Consider the following 17,168-nt stretch of genomic DNA (forward strand, 5'->3'; position numbering starts at 1 on the left):
TTCAGGCTGTTCCTCAGCACCCTCAGATGTTCTGGGTGGCTTTTGCTGAAGGTCTGAGCCACACGTGTTCCTCTTCCAAGGGACACGGTGACCAAAATGCTTGTCTGCACTGTGAAGTTGGCTCCTGGAACTCGCTGCCCCCGGGCATTGCTGGGTTCCAAGGGCGTTTGGAGAGTTCAGGACTGCCTTGGCCGCGGGTTACCAGGCTCGGGTGGGTGGTGCAGAATGAGCCTCCATTTTTTCCAAGCCTCATGTGGGGTTGTTGTTGATCCGTGAAGCTGCCCACCAGTCCAAATCACCTGCTTCAGACTTTGAGATTTGGCGCTCAGGGGTTGCTGTCTATGTGCTAGGAAAATGCCTGTGTGCCGTCTGTGTGCTGGTGGTGCCCCAGAGGGCAGAACCGTGCAGCAGGGTGCCTGCAGGGACTGCTGGGGGTGGGCAGGGGTCCCCGGGGATCTGGCTTGCCTGCGCTGGCAGCTGCCTGGCTGCAGTCACAGGCAGCAGGAGCCTCCGGAGAGCAGAGGTTGGCTTTTAATAATGAAACCACCACCAGCCAGTGCCAGTCATGTATCTCGGGGCAGAAAATGCCTTTGAAGCCCCTAGTTAATAGGCACAGCCTGGGGGGTCGCCTGGCTTTCCATCACTGTGCCAGGTTGCTGGCTCTCATCCTCTGCATCAGCCTTTCCTTGTAGCCTATTGTGCTTCTCCCTTGCTTCTTTCCAGCTCCCTTTGGATTTTCCCAGCCATCTCTCTGTTTCTGGGGTTGTCTCTTTGTCTTCCTGTGTCTCCTCCTTTTGCTCTTCATTTGCTGCTTTTATTCCCAGTAAGGCCACAGTATCTGTGGTCCCCTCTTGCTGGTCTGCCTACATGGCTGTAGCACCGCAGCTAGACTGCCCCGCTCAAACCCAGCACGTTAAAGTGGATTTCTTCCTTCCCCCAGGATTAACACGTACTGTTTGGCCTTCAGATAATACATGCCCCTTCTAGGGGCATGTCTGCCTGGATGTGTACGGGCAGAAGCCAGCAGATTCTCTGGGCTTATTGAATACACGGGTGACTTGATTCAGCTATTATACCTCCGTGCTGCTGGTGTCTTCCCTGCTTGGCCCTTCCTTCATCGCCCTGCTGCCTCTGGCCTCGAGCTGTTTTGCCCAGGCAGAAGGGATTAATGTTCACTCTTATGCGTTACGTGCATGTACCTCCAGAGCTAAAAGTGCTTTGCAAAGGTGGTGTCACCAGGTCTCTTCTCCTCCTGTTTCCACAAGCTGCAAGATCGTACTTCCCTCTCTTTTCTGCAGGTTCCTGGGCTGGTGAAGGTCATCTTGGAGAGCTCGCCTTATTTCAAGCTGATCAGCCACCATGCTGTGTGCCGCAAGGTACTGCCTGGCATGCTTGCGACTTTCCGCATCGTTTTCTCCCCTGGTGAGAACAAGGTGAGACTGGAGGCCCCGAGAGATGTGTGCCTTCAGTGGGAGGTGATCCTGCGGGGCTGGGTTCAGAACAGGGCATCTGCTGTGGGTTTTGAGGCACTGTCCTGGTTTCAGTGGCATTGCACTGGATCTACAGCTGGGGGAAACTTTTCCTGTGGTGAAGATGATGCTGTCGTAGGCTGGAGGCTCTTCTATGCTTCAGACTGTGATTATCCTTCGGTGCTGGAACGTTTAATGCCATGTCTGTTGGCTTCAGGGATAAGAGTGCACTGTGTGGTGGGGTGGCCTCTCATGGTGTTGGTTTCTAGTATCTGACCATTGCTGCATAATTAGGGGTTTGCTCTGATAATTATAAATACAAAAGCCTGTTTGCATAAATACAAACCTGTTGTTTGGAGGACCCAAAGCTGAGCCTGATCAGAGTGAGGACCACCACCTTTGAAAACTGGAGTCGCTTCTTGAATGCGTATCGTGTTGGCCGCAGTAGTGAGGCGGCGGAACGCTCTGTCTGAAGCCGGCACTTTTGTTGCACACCGGTTATAGCCCATGCCGTGCTGCGAGGTTTGCTCTAGGCTGTGGTCAGGCAGCCTGCAGCTGGTCACATCCTGGCTGGCAGCACCATGCGATGCCACCGCAGCAGGGACTGACGAGCTGTGCGTTCCCTCCCTGTGCTTTCCTGGGCGTTTTCAGGGGAAGGTGCACGTGGGACAGTAGGGAAATGGCAGGGAGGGGTGCTGATAAGGTGTTTAGCCATCGCACCTCTCTGCTCGATGTTAGGGGCTTAATTATGATGGAGAACGCTAGGGGAATGGCTAGATCCAGAGAGCTTTCCCCTTTCCCATCTGGCAACCAGTTCCCTGCCTCAGCCTGGGCTGGAGCGAAGGTGATGCTTTTTCATACCCTCTGTGTTCCAGCCTTGCCGCTGTGCTGCCCCTGAGGATACTCGCCCACCTGTGCTCCAGCTGTGATTCTAGGGGAGAAGATGCGCTGTGCTCGTGGCAGGGAGCCAGCCTGGCCCAGACACGCTGAGCTCCAGATGTCTTTAAGCAGCAGGAGGCTGGTGTGCTGCAGAGGCATCTGGAGCGCACACAGGAATGAAGGGGCAGGTAGAATCTGCAGGCAGAGTGTTAGCCTGGAGCCTTTGGGCAGTCACGCTGGTGTGGCTGTGCCTGCGTGCATGGGGCTGTGGTTGCTGTGTCAGCTGGCACCTATTCCCTGCCCCGTGTGCCATGCTTTTGCTCGGAGGTTGGAGCATCGGTGCTGTGGCCCTGGCAAGTCTGGCACTGTGCCGTGATGTGAAGGGGCGGCGGTGTTACCTGGAGGCTTGTTAAGGCCAAAGGGTTTAGTACCTGGCATGGAAGGGAGGAAGCCCTGCAGGGGAACACAGACAGGCAGGCTGACTCTTTGCACCAGCACTCTGCTGCCTCTTGGCACAGTTCTTTGCGTGACTTTGTGGGTGATGCAAGGTGAGGGGGTCGCTCTGAGCCAGCTGGTGTTTCTGCACCAGGCCAGAGGTGCAGGCTCTCTTTGGGCACAGCTATTCTCTCATCTTCCGTTTGCTGCTTACACTTAGTTTAACACCCTGTCCTATCCTCAAACAGCATGGCTGTGGCAAACTAGAGAGGAAATGCCCTGTGGTGCCTGGCTCCCCATGCTTGTGAAATGATCGGTTGCTTTGGGGAGGGACTGAGAAATTGTTTTACGTCATTCGTATGGAAGGTTAAAATGATGTTGGCCTAGGGCAGTTCTCCATACTGCCCAAGTGACATAAGAGCTTAATCTCACCGAGATGGGCTTTGCAGGGGACGCTGCTTCCTTTAAAATGTGATTTATTAGTATTCATGAGCATTCATTTTTGGGATGGAAGTAAATCGGTTCCCGTGAAGGGCAAAGAGCTGCTCTTCAACTACAGAGAAGCAGCAGAGCAACACATGAACATCACCCCAAATAGAAGTAGGGTGAGATAACTCCCAGGAGCACTCATGTCCAGTACTTTGTCCCTTGTCTTGCCCTTGAACTGGTGAGTGTGTGGCATTAGGGAGCTGTGCCAGCGAGGTCCTCTGCACAGCTTGAGCGACACCCTGGCGGTTTCTGCCGACCTGGGTTTTGTGCTCCTTGCAGGGCACTGGCAGAGGGATGTGGGCTGCTTGGTGAGGAGCACGTGGGGATTATACAGCAGAACTAGAACGTTGTACAAAACGGACTTTTTGTCTCGTACTTGATGGAGTGTGAGTCAGCGAAGTGCCGGAGTGCTGTCGCTCAGCTAGAAATGCATCAGTAGCATGGTCAGGATGTGCAGAGCACCTTGCAAAGCCCTTGGCCAAGAGGCAGGCTTTGGGAGATGGTTCTGTAAAGCCACCTGTGTTGGGCTTGCAGTTGCTTGCCTGCAGAGTATCTGTGTGTTAGTTGTGGAAGGCTCAAGAGTGCTACCTTTGAATAACCCCTACATCTCTGATACTGCATGATCCACAGCGACTGTGGGTAACCCAGTGAAGTGGGGTCCGGGCCTTCCTGATGAGGAGCTGGTTTGTGTCATTCTCTTGCTTTGAATCTGTCCTTCCCTGGAGTAAGTCTGACTTCAGTGAAGTCAGTCCTGATTGAAAGGAGTAAAATTGTGCCTCAGCCCTAAGTAATAGGGCCATGTGAGTTGTTAGTGGCTGAAATGCCACGTAGCCCTTTCTTGGAAAATGAGCAGTTTCCTACTGTCTCGCAGTCATTTGGGAATGTGCCACGTGCTCGGACTGTCAGAAAAGGAATAGCTGGTGTGCCTCTTGGTTTATTGGCACTTGTGTTATAAATGAACTGCTAATTTTTCTGCTGGGCAACATTTCCAGTTTGTTACTCTTGCTGCTTCTGATTTGCACGTTTCTGTTTTATGGCTCCAGTTGTACAGCGTGGGTGTTCTCGTGCCAGCCCCTGTTCCCGTGCGTTCTTGCGTTATGGTCTGACGGCCTCTGCTGAATTGGGAACCATTGTGGCACTGACTGGCAGATAAACAACAGACAGAAATACTTCCATTTGTGCATCCTTCAGGCTTATTAATAGTTTTTGTAAAGGAAGAAGGCAGTAAGAAGCACATAAAAACATAGCACAGCTTATTCTGTGTTGTCCTCTTGCTCTTTCCACTGTAGCAGTGCACTGTTTTCAGGCAATGCAAGTTCAGTCTGTGAGGTTTGTGAAATTCATTGCTGATGCTCAGTGGAGACTGAATTAATGCACATTGATTACTCTGAAATATGACAGGACAGTGAGTTATTGCGTTACTGAAATGAAGTCCTTTAAAATTCAGCCCAGCCCTGCTAGATGTTTTGTTGTGCACAGAAGCTATTCCAAGAATACTTTTAAGATGACTCTTGTGAGGAGGAAAGGGGCAGAAGACCAAGGCAAATGGCACGGCGCCACATGAACCTGAAGCCAAGTGACTCATTTCAAAGACTCCTGCGAACCGGCGGCTGAGGGGGGCAGGCGCAGGGGCACCCCCTCTGCTGCGAACGGATCTTCATCCTCTGGTCTCTCCTCTGTTGTCACGGCCCTTATTTTCCAGCCTTTCTGATATCAGGGTTTCAGCGGGAGCTTTCCCTGCTTGGCTTGCCGTGTTACCTCATGCTACAGGATCTTTTCTTTGCAAGTTGGCTGCTGCAAGGACTTCGGTGAAGCATTTGGGATAGGTTATGCAGGGAAACTGACATCTGAGTTTGGGGTTCTGGGCAGTTAGGGTTGATATTGCTGTGACAGTAATTGCTGTTAGCCTGAGTTTACAAAGAGCCTGAAACAACACCCAAGACGAGCAGCTGCTTCAGTCTCAGTGGGTGCCAGTTCAGGTGCCAGTGGTGATACCTGGAAGGCCAGAGCTTGTAATTTACTGCTTGTCACAGGGGAGCACGAGAAGGGGAACCATCGTACAACTGTCTGTATCTTCCTTGAAACTGAGAGGGGAGTTGTATGCAGGATGAAGTCGTATTTTCATGAAAACCTATAGCCTGAAGCTGTGTCTAAACACAGCAAACTTTAACGCATAGATGGGATGCAACCCCTCTGTCATCCAGGCACGTTTATTTAGAAACCTGGTCTTAAACAGTCTGCTAAGGGTTTGCAGTTGCAAAGTAGAACAACATTTTGCACTGGTCTCAACTGTGCCCCTAGGCTGCAAGCAAGTGCGTAGCAGAGTTAGTGCCCTGGTAACAGTGCTGCAGTAGAGACTTTGCAACCTGTGGCCCCCAAGGGAGGGCAATTCAGCTTTCAGAAGCTTAAGGGACCATGGGTTCACAGCGGCACAAACAGCCAGCTTCTGCCTAGCACCCCTCTGCCTTGGCTTTCCCCCTGTTTGGGCTGATGCTGCATTCAGCTTGGTGCAAGGTCCCACTTTGGTGGGGTGGTAGAGCGTGGCTGAAGGGTCAGCCCGCTCTGAAGTGCTGAGTCAAGCCTTGCACGGGATGCCATGTCCCACGGTGTCCCTGGAGAGAGGGCTTGGAGCATAATGTGCATCTGCAGGAATGGCGAGAGGCATCTTTCTCTCTCAAGGTCGTGGTTGTCTCTGTGAAACCAAATCCTTGCTGCTTTAGCCTTGCCCTCAGGTCCCTGGAGAAATCCCTTGTGCATTGCTGTGCAGGTGGTCCCAGCGCCCCTCAGCAGCAACGGAGCTGGGAAGGCTGCCTGTGCTTGCTTTTGGGGGGGATTTATTTCTTGGGCTCTTAATTGCATTGCTGTTGATCCATTTGCTCCTTAGCAATGACAACGCCTTGACAATTACTTCCTTTTACTTCCTTCAAGTAGCTCCAGTTGTTGAAGTTCCTTTTTTCTTTATCCTCCTGCTGATCTGAACTTGCATCCTCCTCTGCCTACCTGGCACCTGAAAGAGGGAGCTAAGTAAATATGGCATGCCAAGACTTAATAAGGCAGGTAGCTTTCAACTGGCTTTGCAATGCCTTTGTTACAGTAGTGTGGCCAAAAGAACAACAACAACAAAAGCAAATAACATTCTTCATTTGCTAATGAGTTTCTGAGGATCGAAACAGTGCGGGACGTGAAGTACCCAGATAATAGGTGCTTTAAATTCATATGGGCTGCCCATAGCTTTTATTTTAGAAGGCTTAGGCTGCAAGATTGAGTACAAAATTGCCAATTCAGAACGACTTGCTGAAGATGAAACGCTTTCCTGAAATGCGGTATTAAATCATGCAGGTTGCTTGCTGCAGTCCCCTTCCTAGTATTTTACCTTCCAAACAGGAAAAGCAAAAGCCCTTCTGCAGTTTCTAGGGTGAATATTTGAGATGTCTAGAAAAAGAGATTATGCCTTTTTTTCTTGGATGGGGCAGCATCTGTATTGACAAGCTTAAACCGCAGCTGAGCAGGTGGTAGGCGAGGTGCTGGGTGGTGGGTGAGGCGCTGGCTGTCAGCGCTTGCGTTAGAGCAATAGGTACGTGTCTGTGCCTGGGCTGGCTGCCTTAGGGCCCTTCCAGGAGGGGATGGGGACGGGAGCAGGAAATCCCAGCTGTGGGGGAGTCTGGAACAGTTCTGCTGAAGGGAGTTTGCTGCTGTATGCAATTCCTAAATCATTAAAATCCTAAAGCGCTTGCTGCTTCAACAATGATAAAAATATCAAATTAATTAAAAGCACTGAGGAAAAAATCAGGGCAGCCAGTGAGTGACGAGAAGCAGAGTTTTTATCAGCTCATCAATAAGAGCGCTGCTGGGGCTGATGGGTCCTGGCCCTATGGCAGCAGATTTACCACTGATTTCAGTAGGGGCAAGGTGATAGTTCCAGCGCAGCGATGCCACGCCATACATCTGGAGACTGCTCTGCTCATCTCTACAGTAACATGATTTTGGTAGTTTGATTTGCCTTCCTGCTGCTAAACGCCAGACAGCCGGGGCGCGGGGGGGATTGCCTGGCTCTGTTCTGCAGAAGGCAGTGGCTGGGACTGCACAGCCGGCTTTGCTCTGGCGGGGTGTCTGAGTGTCCCCCATGTGCAGCTCCCGATGCCGCCTGCCTGGGGTGGGTGTGCTAACCAGGCACCCCGTCACTTACTCCTCTAGAACAGACCTTACAGAGGGGTGTGATTAAGGCATCAGCCAGAGCTGTCTCCTGTGTCCCCTGAGGCTGGGTGAGATGTAAAGGGAAACGGAGTTCAGACACAGGAAGAACTAACACCCTTTAACTCTAGCGCAGAGGTGGCGTAGGCTGCTGAGGGCAGGGGTGGAACTGTTAGCGCTTTTAGGTACTTGTGAAACCTCTCGCAAAAACAGTTTGGGTCTGGAGCTGAGCCAGCTCTGGTGTGGGGAGGTGGATCAGGTGGCTTTTGAAGGGTGCGTGTCCCCAGCCTTGGCCCTGTAACGCTGTGAGAAGGGGCAGGAAATACAGCCGTACCCTACACTGCCCTGACGCTGCCGCAATTACCGTGCCCGGCTTGTGAAGTATTTCACCAAAGACTGACCGTTGACTATGCATGTGGTGAAGTCCTTTTGAAAGTGTACCTGAGCATCCCCTGCCAAGCTTCAACAAGGTCGCCGCGTTGCTGGCACTGGAGTTAGTGCTGTGGCACAGCTGGGTTCTCAGTGGTGCTTCCAATAGTCTGCAGTGGCGATTGAAGCAGGTTGCGTTAGTGCTGTGATCCCTTGCATGAAGAGACTGTTCTGGTGTCTCAGAATCAAAGCATCAGATAATTGTGGTGCTGCCAGCTTGCTGCAAAAGCAGGTGAGTCAATGGGGTTGTTTCTTCTTTGCAAGTTAACGACCCTGTGCAAGTCATGCTACTGGAATGAAAGCTCATGAAGGTAAAAAGTACTGTTGTGTTACTGAATGATACTGCTACAGTCATAGAAAACAGCAGTTTTCCTTCTGCCGTGGGGAAAGTACTAAAAGCATTGTGCTGAGATTGTTTCTTTCCCTGCAGGTTTATTTCCACGAGCTCATCTGCATCACAGAAAGGGAGAAGTTTGTTGTGCCTCTCCGAGCTATAGGTGCCCGAGCTATCCTGGACTTCCCCGACCAGGTGAATTTCTCAGCCTGTCCAGTCAAGTACAGCACCCAGAAAACACTGCTGGTTCGCAACATTGGTAACGGGGCGGCCCGCTACTGCATCAGCACGCAGAGGTAGGGAGCTCATCTCTTTTTGCGCAAAACACTGTTGTGTGATAGTATAGTTGGGAAACAGCGACAAAAAGGAGCCAGAGCATGTGAGCTGCTGTGCTGCTGCCGTGGCTGGAAATGGGCAGGGCACGTGGGGTTTGCTGTTGATTATAGTGTTTGAAGCATGGCGCAGCCTCTGCTAAAACTCTGCAAGCTGCAGAGTGGAGTTTTATAGTGCAACGGTGTCTTCAGTGCACAGTCGTGCAAGACTGATTCTGTTAGATTGAACGAGCAAATGTAGGAAGGCAGCTGGACTGCCCTTGGGCTGTGGAAGATCCTGCGTGGCAGACGACAGCTCTAGGAGCTCAGCTCCTGAAGACCAAAGGCAGTGTTAAGAAATGGGCAAGCTCTGAGCTGGTGGAAGGGACATTTCAGAATTTATCGTCAGCTTTACCAGCAGTTTGTCTATAGTAGCAAGTGCAATCAGAGATGATAGATCAAAGCAACTGGTACTGAGACCCTGACAAAAACCCTGTGGGGTCCAGAACCTGGTTTTCCAGTAGGTTTGATCTGGTCCCTGGGATCCAATATTCTGCGACGAGCGAGGGGAAGCAAGCAGCCGACTCAATGTGAGTGATAAAGCAAGCTTCGATTTATTACGGCGCGATTATGTCTTATATACAGTTCCAGTTAATTATGCCTACAAGTCATCTGCTGATTGGCTAAGCTCTAAGGGGTTGCATTTTCATACGTCCTCCTACTTGCGGTTTCTGCGGATAGCTAGCTACATATATTTTTTTCTCTCTTGTCTACGCGAATTCCTCAAAGTTATTTACAACATTAGGCACAAGGTCAGTGCCTTTCTCAGCTTCCTTATCAGCGTGCCTCAGCACAGCTGCAAGGCCTGCTTCAGCTAACTTAGGCTAACTTTGTTTCACAAAGATCTTTAAGGGAGTCATGGCCGTGATCACACAGCCATTCTGCAACATTTCCCCCTTTTTCTCTTTGCGCAAGCAAAACTTGTGCAGTTACACGCTCGAGTAATTTTCCAAATACAAGAGAGAACACAGCTTAAACATACGAGTGCAATGATAACAATTATTACTATAAGCAACACACTTTACAACAGCCCTTTAAAACTACCAGAAGACCGCCCTAATAATAGAGCACCATAACTTTGTCCATTAATTATCAGAGGTCCTCGGACACGAGTTGCAATTTTTTGTGTTCGGTTGTCAATTAATGTTGTAACTACTTCTGTTGCCAGGTCCAGGCCGAGGCTCCCTCGGGTGGCGGGTTGTAACACGGTGTCTGTCGATAAGAGTTGGTCATGTCTCCTGGAGGGGGTGTCGTGAAGGTGACAGGAGTCGCGATTGGGGTCGATGCGCTGTGGCTCCTCGCGCTCGGTTTCTCGTTTCCCGTCTGCCGACAGACATTGGTCTTGTGAGTTCCTTGCTGACTATTTCGGCACCACACTTGACGTTGTCGACATCGTTCACGGGTATGTCCTGGCTTCCCGCATCGATAGCAGAGGAAGTCTCGGCGTGTGGTGGTCGCTGGCTTTGGGGGCACGGTAGCCCCAGGGGGGCGCAGAGGCGCAAGCGCTGCAAATGCCTGACTTTGGGCTTGCACTAAATCTCTCCCTACTGCTTGGATTGCTTCCACTAGCAAGGCTTGCTGACCTACTGGCACCTGACTCATTCACTCTAGCATTGTTTCTACAGAAGAATCTAAGGGCAGGGTTACTAAAATGCCTTTGGTGTAACTGTTAGTATTCTCCAGAATACACTGGCACAATAACTGCCCTTTCATAAAGTTAGGTGTATCTGGTGGGCTCACTGTGGAGGCCTGACTCATTCACTGTACTACGTAACTGACTTAATATTTTCCAATCAAAGCCTCCCAGGTTCCCTGTCTTTGGTTAGCGGCATTCATCTGATACGTTACAGGGAAAGCTTGTAGGGGGTTGACTTGATCAGCAATATAAAATATTCCCTGAGCAGCTGCTTCTTGTGCTAGTTTTTGCCAATTAATGTGCGTAGAACGCACCAGTTTCTTTACTGTATTTTTTTTTTTTTTTTTTTTTTTTTTTTTTTTTTTAGAATTTTGTATTGACTGCCCACTGCTATTTTCTTCCTCAGCACCACTTTCGTCAAATGTGTCCCCGCCCTCTGGCCCCCCCGAGGCTACTGTGCCGGAGGGGGGGGGGGGGGGGGGGGGCGGAGGACACGAAGGGTCTATAGGTGGTACAGTGGGCTCTATAGGTGGTACAGAGAGCACTGTTTGTGATAAAGAGGGTATTGGAATGTGATTTTCACATAGCATAATTTTTCCTGCATTAGGATCTGCGCTTGCAAGTCGGCTTGTTACTGCCGCAGCAAGGCGCTTTTCTGCTTGATATCTTTTTATACAATTAGTTACTTCACGCCATGATTTCATCAATTCTTTTGCTGCCTTATCGTCATCTATAACTAAGTCCCACAAGCAGTCCCTAAACGCACGCCACTCCTCTACTTCAAACATTTTTTCGGGGTCTGTAAAAAACCCTTTCGTTTTTCCCATAGTAATTAACTCGGCCAGATCTTTTAAAGGGCCTACTCCCCGCTTTTCTAAAAAGCATTGTAAAAGAGCGAGTGCTACCTCTTTTTCCATAGCGCGCTTAAAACAGTCCTTTTCCTTGATTAAGATGCAGCCTTTTCCCTGGGTAGACACTCACGGACGGCGAACCTTTCCTTGATTAGTCGTCGGTTGAAGCACGGATCGAGTTACGATGCCTGCATCAGTCAATCTTTGCTCCCTGGTCGCTGCTACCAGTGCTTCTCCGTCCTCGCTGTCCAGTGAAGAACAAGGACTGGGGGTCCCTGTTCGGGCGCCGCTTGCGACGAGCGAGGGGAAGCAAGCAGCCGACTCAATGTGAGTGATAAAGCAAGCTTCGATTTATTACGGCGCGATTATGTCTCATATACAGTTCCAGTTAATTATGCCTACAAGTCATCTGCTGATTGGCTAAGCTCTAAAGGGTTACATTTTCATACGTCCTCCTACTTGCGGTTTCTGCGGATAGCTAGCTACATATATTTTTTTTCTCTCTTGTCTACGCGAATTCCTCAAAGTTAGTTACAACATTAGGCACAAGGTCAGTGCCTTTCTCAGCTTCCTTATCAGCATGCCTCAGCACAGCTGCAAGGCCTGCTTCAGCTAACTTACGCTAACTTTGTTTCACAAAGATCTTTAAGGGAGTCATGGCCGTGATCACACAGCCATTCTGCAACAATATTCTTCATTAGAATGAGCTCTTAAGCGGAGATGAGCTGGCAGCGGCTTCAAACCTGCACTTTAGCCCCAAAGCAGAATGCCAATGGGCGCACAGGCAAAAGGTGCAGCAAATACCTGGTGCGTGGGTTGGGAGCCTTTTGTAGAGCTTTGTCTCTCTCAGATCTCCTGGAAAGTGCTCTAGCATGCTGTAGTAGCTACCAGCAACGCCCTTGATCTTCAGTACCTTCTGAAATGGTCCTGTGGCCCTGTTGGCCAAATATACCCATTCCCTGGGAGGCCACAAGCACGTGGCATTTCGGCAGTCTCCTGGTCAAGCGCCTGATGCGTGCTGTGTCGTGGACAGCCTGTACTGTTCCTCTTGGTCTGAGAAGACAGTCACTGCTTTTCCAGTTTGCTGAACTGGAGAGGGTAATGCGTTCTGGAAACTGCACCTGCAAGGAAACCACTTCAGCTGGCTGGTAGTTAGCTCCGAGTTGCTTGGTCCCAGAGGTTTTGGTGTAGGAGCTGAGGTCCAGAATGCAGCAAAGACCTGCTGTCTGCCTTAGTGCACCTGAGTTGCTTCGGTTTCTTCCCCAGGAAAACAGGGGTCAAGAGAAGGCTCTTTGCTCTTTCTCCTGGGAAATGCGAAGGTCCAAGAGGCTTCTACCAAAGCCTGGCAAGGCTGTTGAAGCAGGCTTCCAGGATGCTATTCAAGCAGGCTGCTTCTTTTCACTGTGGAAATACACAGGCAGGAACTTGTAAATCCCTGTACAGCTTCCCTCTGGGATTTCCAGATCTAGTCGTCACCACCAAAACAAGTACCCGGTCGTGCGTAGCATCTCTTGGCAATGTCCTTGCCAACTGTTCTATTGAGTGATACAGCGTGTGTTGAATCCTGCTTGATACGGATTTTATGCTGAACTTCGTCAATTGAATGTTTCAGTCCTGATTTGCAGCAAAGGGATGGGAAGCGTTACGAAAGCTTTATTTCAAACTGCACAAGAAAGTACAATTCTGAATGACTGGATTGCGTGTGCGCAGAGATCAAAAGCTGGTAAGATTTCCCATGTCAGCCAAAGGCATCAGTCATCTCTTCCATTTCGTTATGAACTTTTGAAAGCCAGTTTGAAATTTCAAGCTGATGATCTTTGAATATAAGCAGCGTTTTATTCTAATTAGGTCACCCCCACTTTCATTCAGATTTCTTTTTAAACACTCTGAGGTTCCTGTCTTTTTGCTCTTTTTTTTTTTTTGCTTTAAGTGTTCAGCAAAATGTCATAATGAATTCCTCATTGGGAACGTTCTTAAAGGTTGAGTTCCTCTAATGCCTGTCTGTCTACCATCTGCCTATATATATGCACAGATGTATAGGAAATAATATGAGAAATTTGGGGAACATGTGAAATGGAATTGGGCTGCTGGAGAAGATAAAATCATAGAATAACTTTGGAAGAGACCTCTGGAGATCATCTGAGCAAACACAGTGCTCAAAGCAAGACCGGTGTCAAAGTTTGATCAGGTGTGCACTCAACACGAAAAGTAAGACCAAGTGATACCAGCCTTCGTCTTTCCTTCTCAAGGCTGTGCAAAGCCATTTATCCCAGCATCTCCCTGTATGTGCTGTGCTCCAGCCCCTAAGCTCCTCTTCTGTAGAAAGGCTTTCGTGCCCACCAGCCTGTACTGCCAGGGATTCTTCCATCCCAAATACAGGTTTTTGCATTTTCCATCCCTCGGCTGCATGCGGTTCTGCTGTGTCCCCTGAATAGCAGCCCAGCCCTCCAGTATCTCGACTGTACTCCCCCAAGCTTGTATCCTCCACTCAAAATCTGAGTGCTCCCCACTCTTGACCAGGTCACCACGTCCCCTTGCAGCCTGGGAGCAGAACAACCACGTTCTCCCTGTGCAATGAGGCCATGGTGGGCCAGGAGTGGTTTTTCCAGCCAGTGCTGGGGACTGCACCGGGTGACAGTGGGTTCCCTGCTGCTTGTGCTGTGCCTGCCCCGACGTCCCAGGTGAGCTCAGTGGCTCCAGCAACCCCAGCAGAAAAGAACTGGCCTCCCGGCTGGCATGACAAGTTGGCTGGAGAGTCACACCAATACACTGCTCCACAGGCGATTAGGTCATTAGCTGTTAATTGTCTTTGAACAACTCTACTTACAGAGGCTTTCATGGGAGAGACCGCTTTCCTCCTCATGTCAGGGGATTAATTTCCCTGCGTTAGAGGCTGTGACCAAGGCTGCATCATTATTAACGACGGGGGAAGTTTTTAGTTTAATGTCATGCATTCGTTTGAATGACTCCCTATAATGGTTGTTCAGCATCACAAACACTTAAACCTGTGCTTTGGACATTAATGCGTGATGTTTCCTGTCCTGGAGAGCTTAATGTGTAGATGCGAGACGCAGTATTTAAGAGTTATGGCATAGGTGGTAGGAGTGCCAGCCTTACAGACTTAAATTCAGGACTGTTTTAGCTTCTTCCTAGTTAGTGGAGAACTGAAGCAGCTTTAGTGTGTGCTTAACTTCTGCTGAGTACGGATGTAGTGTTGTGTTAAAGCCAACATTAATATCACATAATAGTTTTGTGTGCCGCTATGTGTAAGCGTGCGTGCACGTGAGAGGGGGAGGAGGCTTAGTGGAGTAGAAGGGAATGAGAGATCAAAGTTTGTAGACCATCAGCTGGCCTCGGTGTCCTTTATTCTCTCTCTGCACAACTGAGACTTCTTAGTTGCTGCAACTTCTGTCATCTGGCCTGGGCGAATTCAGGCTCTTGCCCCTTTGCAAGGCAGCTGCAGGGCGCCACAGTTTCCTAGTCCGATGCGCTGCTCCTGTCACTTCTCTCTGCCTCCTTTCTCAAGATTCCCTTCTCTATGGCATCAAGCGTAACCTACCAGCTTTCACCTTCAGTGCATTTTTCAGCCCATCTCCAATGCTAACCTTTCCTCTCGGTCAGTACTGCGAGCTCTGCTCTTGCAGCGGGTCACTTCATAAGGACATTCCTTGCCTCTTACAACTTTATCTAAGGACTTGTGTGGTGTATTTCACTCCACGGCAGAGCTCTCAAATGAATCCATGGGGCCAATTCAGCATCCTTCTGCTGTTGCTTGTTCAGAACTCTCCCTTGCCATGGGATCTACCAGAAAACACGGCCACGTTTTGACTCCTCTTTAATAAGGGCGGGGGGGCGCAGGGACCCTAACACCGAAGCACTCCCCATTATGCAGCTTGTCTTTGTGCCTGTCCTCCCCCTGCATGTCCATACCCAGCTCTTCGCTGCATAGCGTAGTAATAACAAAATAATAATAGTATAAATATAAAAAATCTCTTCCTGCCGTTCTCATTGTTAAGGCTGGATAGTGAGTTTCTTCTCCACGGCATTCACGGAGGATAAATGTCATTCCAGTACATTTCAGTTGAAAATGGTGCCTGGAAGCAGCTCTCGGTGCAGCACTGCCTTTTCCTGACGTTACATTGTGCTGTGCTGTGCTATGGGTTAGAGAGGATCTGTCTGAGAAGGTCCATTTAGGAATGTCCCATCAGGCTCTGGAAGCTCAGGAAATGATCCTACATGGCACAGTGCTAGGAGCCGCCTTGCATCCCTCCCTGCAGTACCATTATACTACATGGAGGTGTGGGATTGGAGAGTTACCATGGGGTGTACAGGGATGTGACAACAGAGCCTACGTGCAGGGAAAGAGGGAAAGAGAGAGCTTGTGAGATGCTGGCTCTGTGCAGGATTTTTTCAGTATGGAGATGGAGTCTTGGATGCTTTGACCTAACAGACTGTCTTTACCGGAGTGGTTACAGTGCTTGACTTTGGCTTTTATACCATTACCAAAACATTATGTATGCCAAGATTAGATGATCTTTGGGTTTTTCTCCTGCAATAGGTCTTAGTTGACAGATGAGGCAATTCAATCACCAGTAATTTGACTGTCGGTCTTGGGGTTGGAGGCAGCTTTTAATGAAATCAATTCTCACAAACTCAGATGATTTTATAATGCAAATTAAGGCACCAGTGGAGTAAAGGGGTTTTGGTTGTAGAAGAGAAACATACCATGGGACGAAGGATGTTGCAGCCTCGTTGCACGCTGCACTGACTAAACGTACGGTTGCAAGAGAAAAGGCAGCGCGGTTTCGGGAAAGCCTGAGCCACAGAACTGTCAGCGTTGTTCACTTGTCAGTTGGTTGCTAAATTGCCAGGAGTATTTTGCCCGTGGTGTCCTCATGGGATTTAACTTTTGCCCAGCTTTGTCAAGATGGGGAGCTGATGCCTGGTGAAAGCAAGCAAGATGTAAACACCAAGACAGATCACAATGAAATTGCTTACTAATCTGGTGTTGTTCCCTTTCTGAAGGGCAATTACGGGCAAGAGCTCAGCAGGTTCTGCTGGGAAGGTCTCCCTCAGATTGGTGCGGCTAGATGAGTTTATACAAGCTGGGGATTGCAAGGCACCGCTGGGAGATCTGGACCTGTGAAAGTTTAGATGTTGTACAACAAAGCAAATGTACAAATGGACATAGTTAAAAAGCATGTCAGAAGAAGAGCTATTAATAAACCTCCAAACCTTATCTTTCCTGTTTTGTCAGGAGCAGTAGTTACTCATTACAAGGGTAGATCTAACAGGACAAGAATTACCGTAAAGAGCAGCTCACAATTAATGGCTAAAAGGCCAAAGTTTAGCCTGCCAGCTTCGTCTGTTGGCAGTGGTTTTCATGTGGCTATTAGTGTGTCAGGGACGTTTCCTTAGCATCTCTTATCTGTAGGCTGCAGGGAACAGCTTAGTGATGTGGACTGAAGTTCGGAGTTCAGGTGAAGCATGGACCTTACATCCCTCTGGGTCTTGGAGAACCAGGTCTACGTGAGGGTTACCAAGCTCCTGCTACAGCAGGAACCAAGTTGTCCTGTGGGTACAGCGTGGGGTGGGAGGCAGGAGGTGCGGTGTCTGACTTGCGCTCAGTTTCTCAGTCCTGAGAATGAGTCCTGACCTCGGTGGGATCCTCTTCTCTGGTAATTTGAAGATACGAAGGTATCTACTTTCTCGGGCATCCCCTGAAGTCATCCTCAGGAGTGTCATTCCCATCCCAGCTATCTGAGGGCAGGGGTATGCAGACATGGGGACGGAGTAGGAAGGGGATGGGGTGGGAGGTAGGGCTGAAGTGTGGCCTTTAACCAGCAGCTTTTCTGTTCCAGGCAATGTTTCTGGTAAAAATAATAAAATAAAAAGGGGGGGGGGGGGGGGATTTTTCTGTGCCTTTCCCACAGCAGGCAGTGATCCCAGCCAAGCACCAGCAGAGCCCTGCCCAGTATAACCAGGCACAACCCCCAGTGCAGGTGCAGGGCCATGTAGAGCAGCCCGGTTCTGAGGCTGGCGGCGCCTTGGCTTTCCTCCTCCCTCTCAAAAGTCTCAGGTCCA

At 49.7% G+C, this 17,168-nt stretch overlaps 1 pseudogene; it reads left to right on the forward strand.

The window, feature by feature from the left end:
* Positions 1-1,298: 1,298 nt before the first annotated feature.
* The window catches only part of LOC121082021, a 44,745-nt pseudogene continuing 28,875 nt past the window's right edge, over positions 1,299-17,168 (forward strand).

Source organism: Falco naumanni, unplaced genomic scaffold (assembly GCF_017639655.2).
Source record: "Falco naumanni isolate bFalNau1 unplaced genomic scaffold, bFalNau1.pat scaffold_152_arrow_pat_ctg1, whole genome shotgun sequence".
Taxonomy (NCBI): Eukaryota; Metazoa; Chordata; class Aves; order Falconiformes; family Falconidae; genus Falco; species Falco naumanni.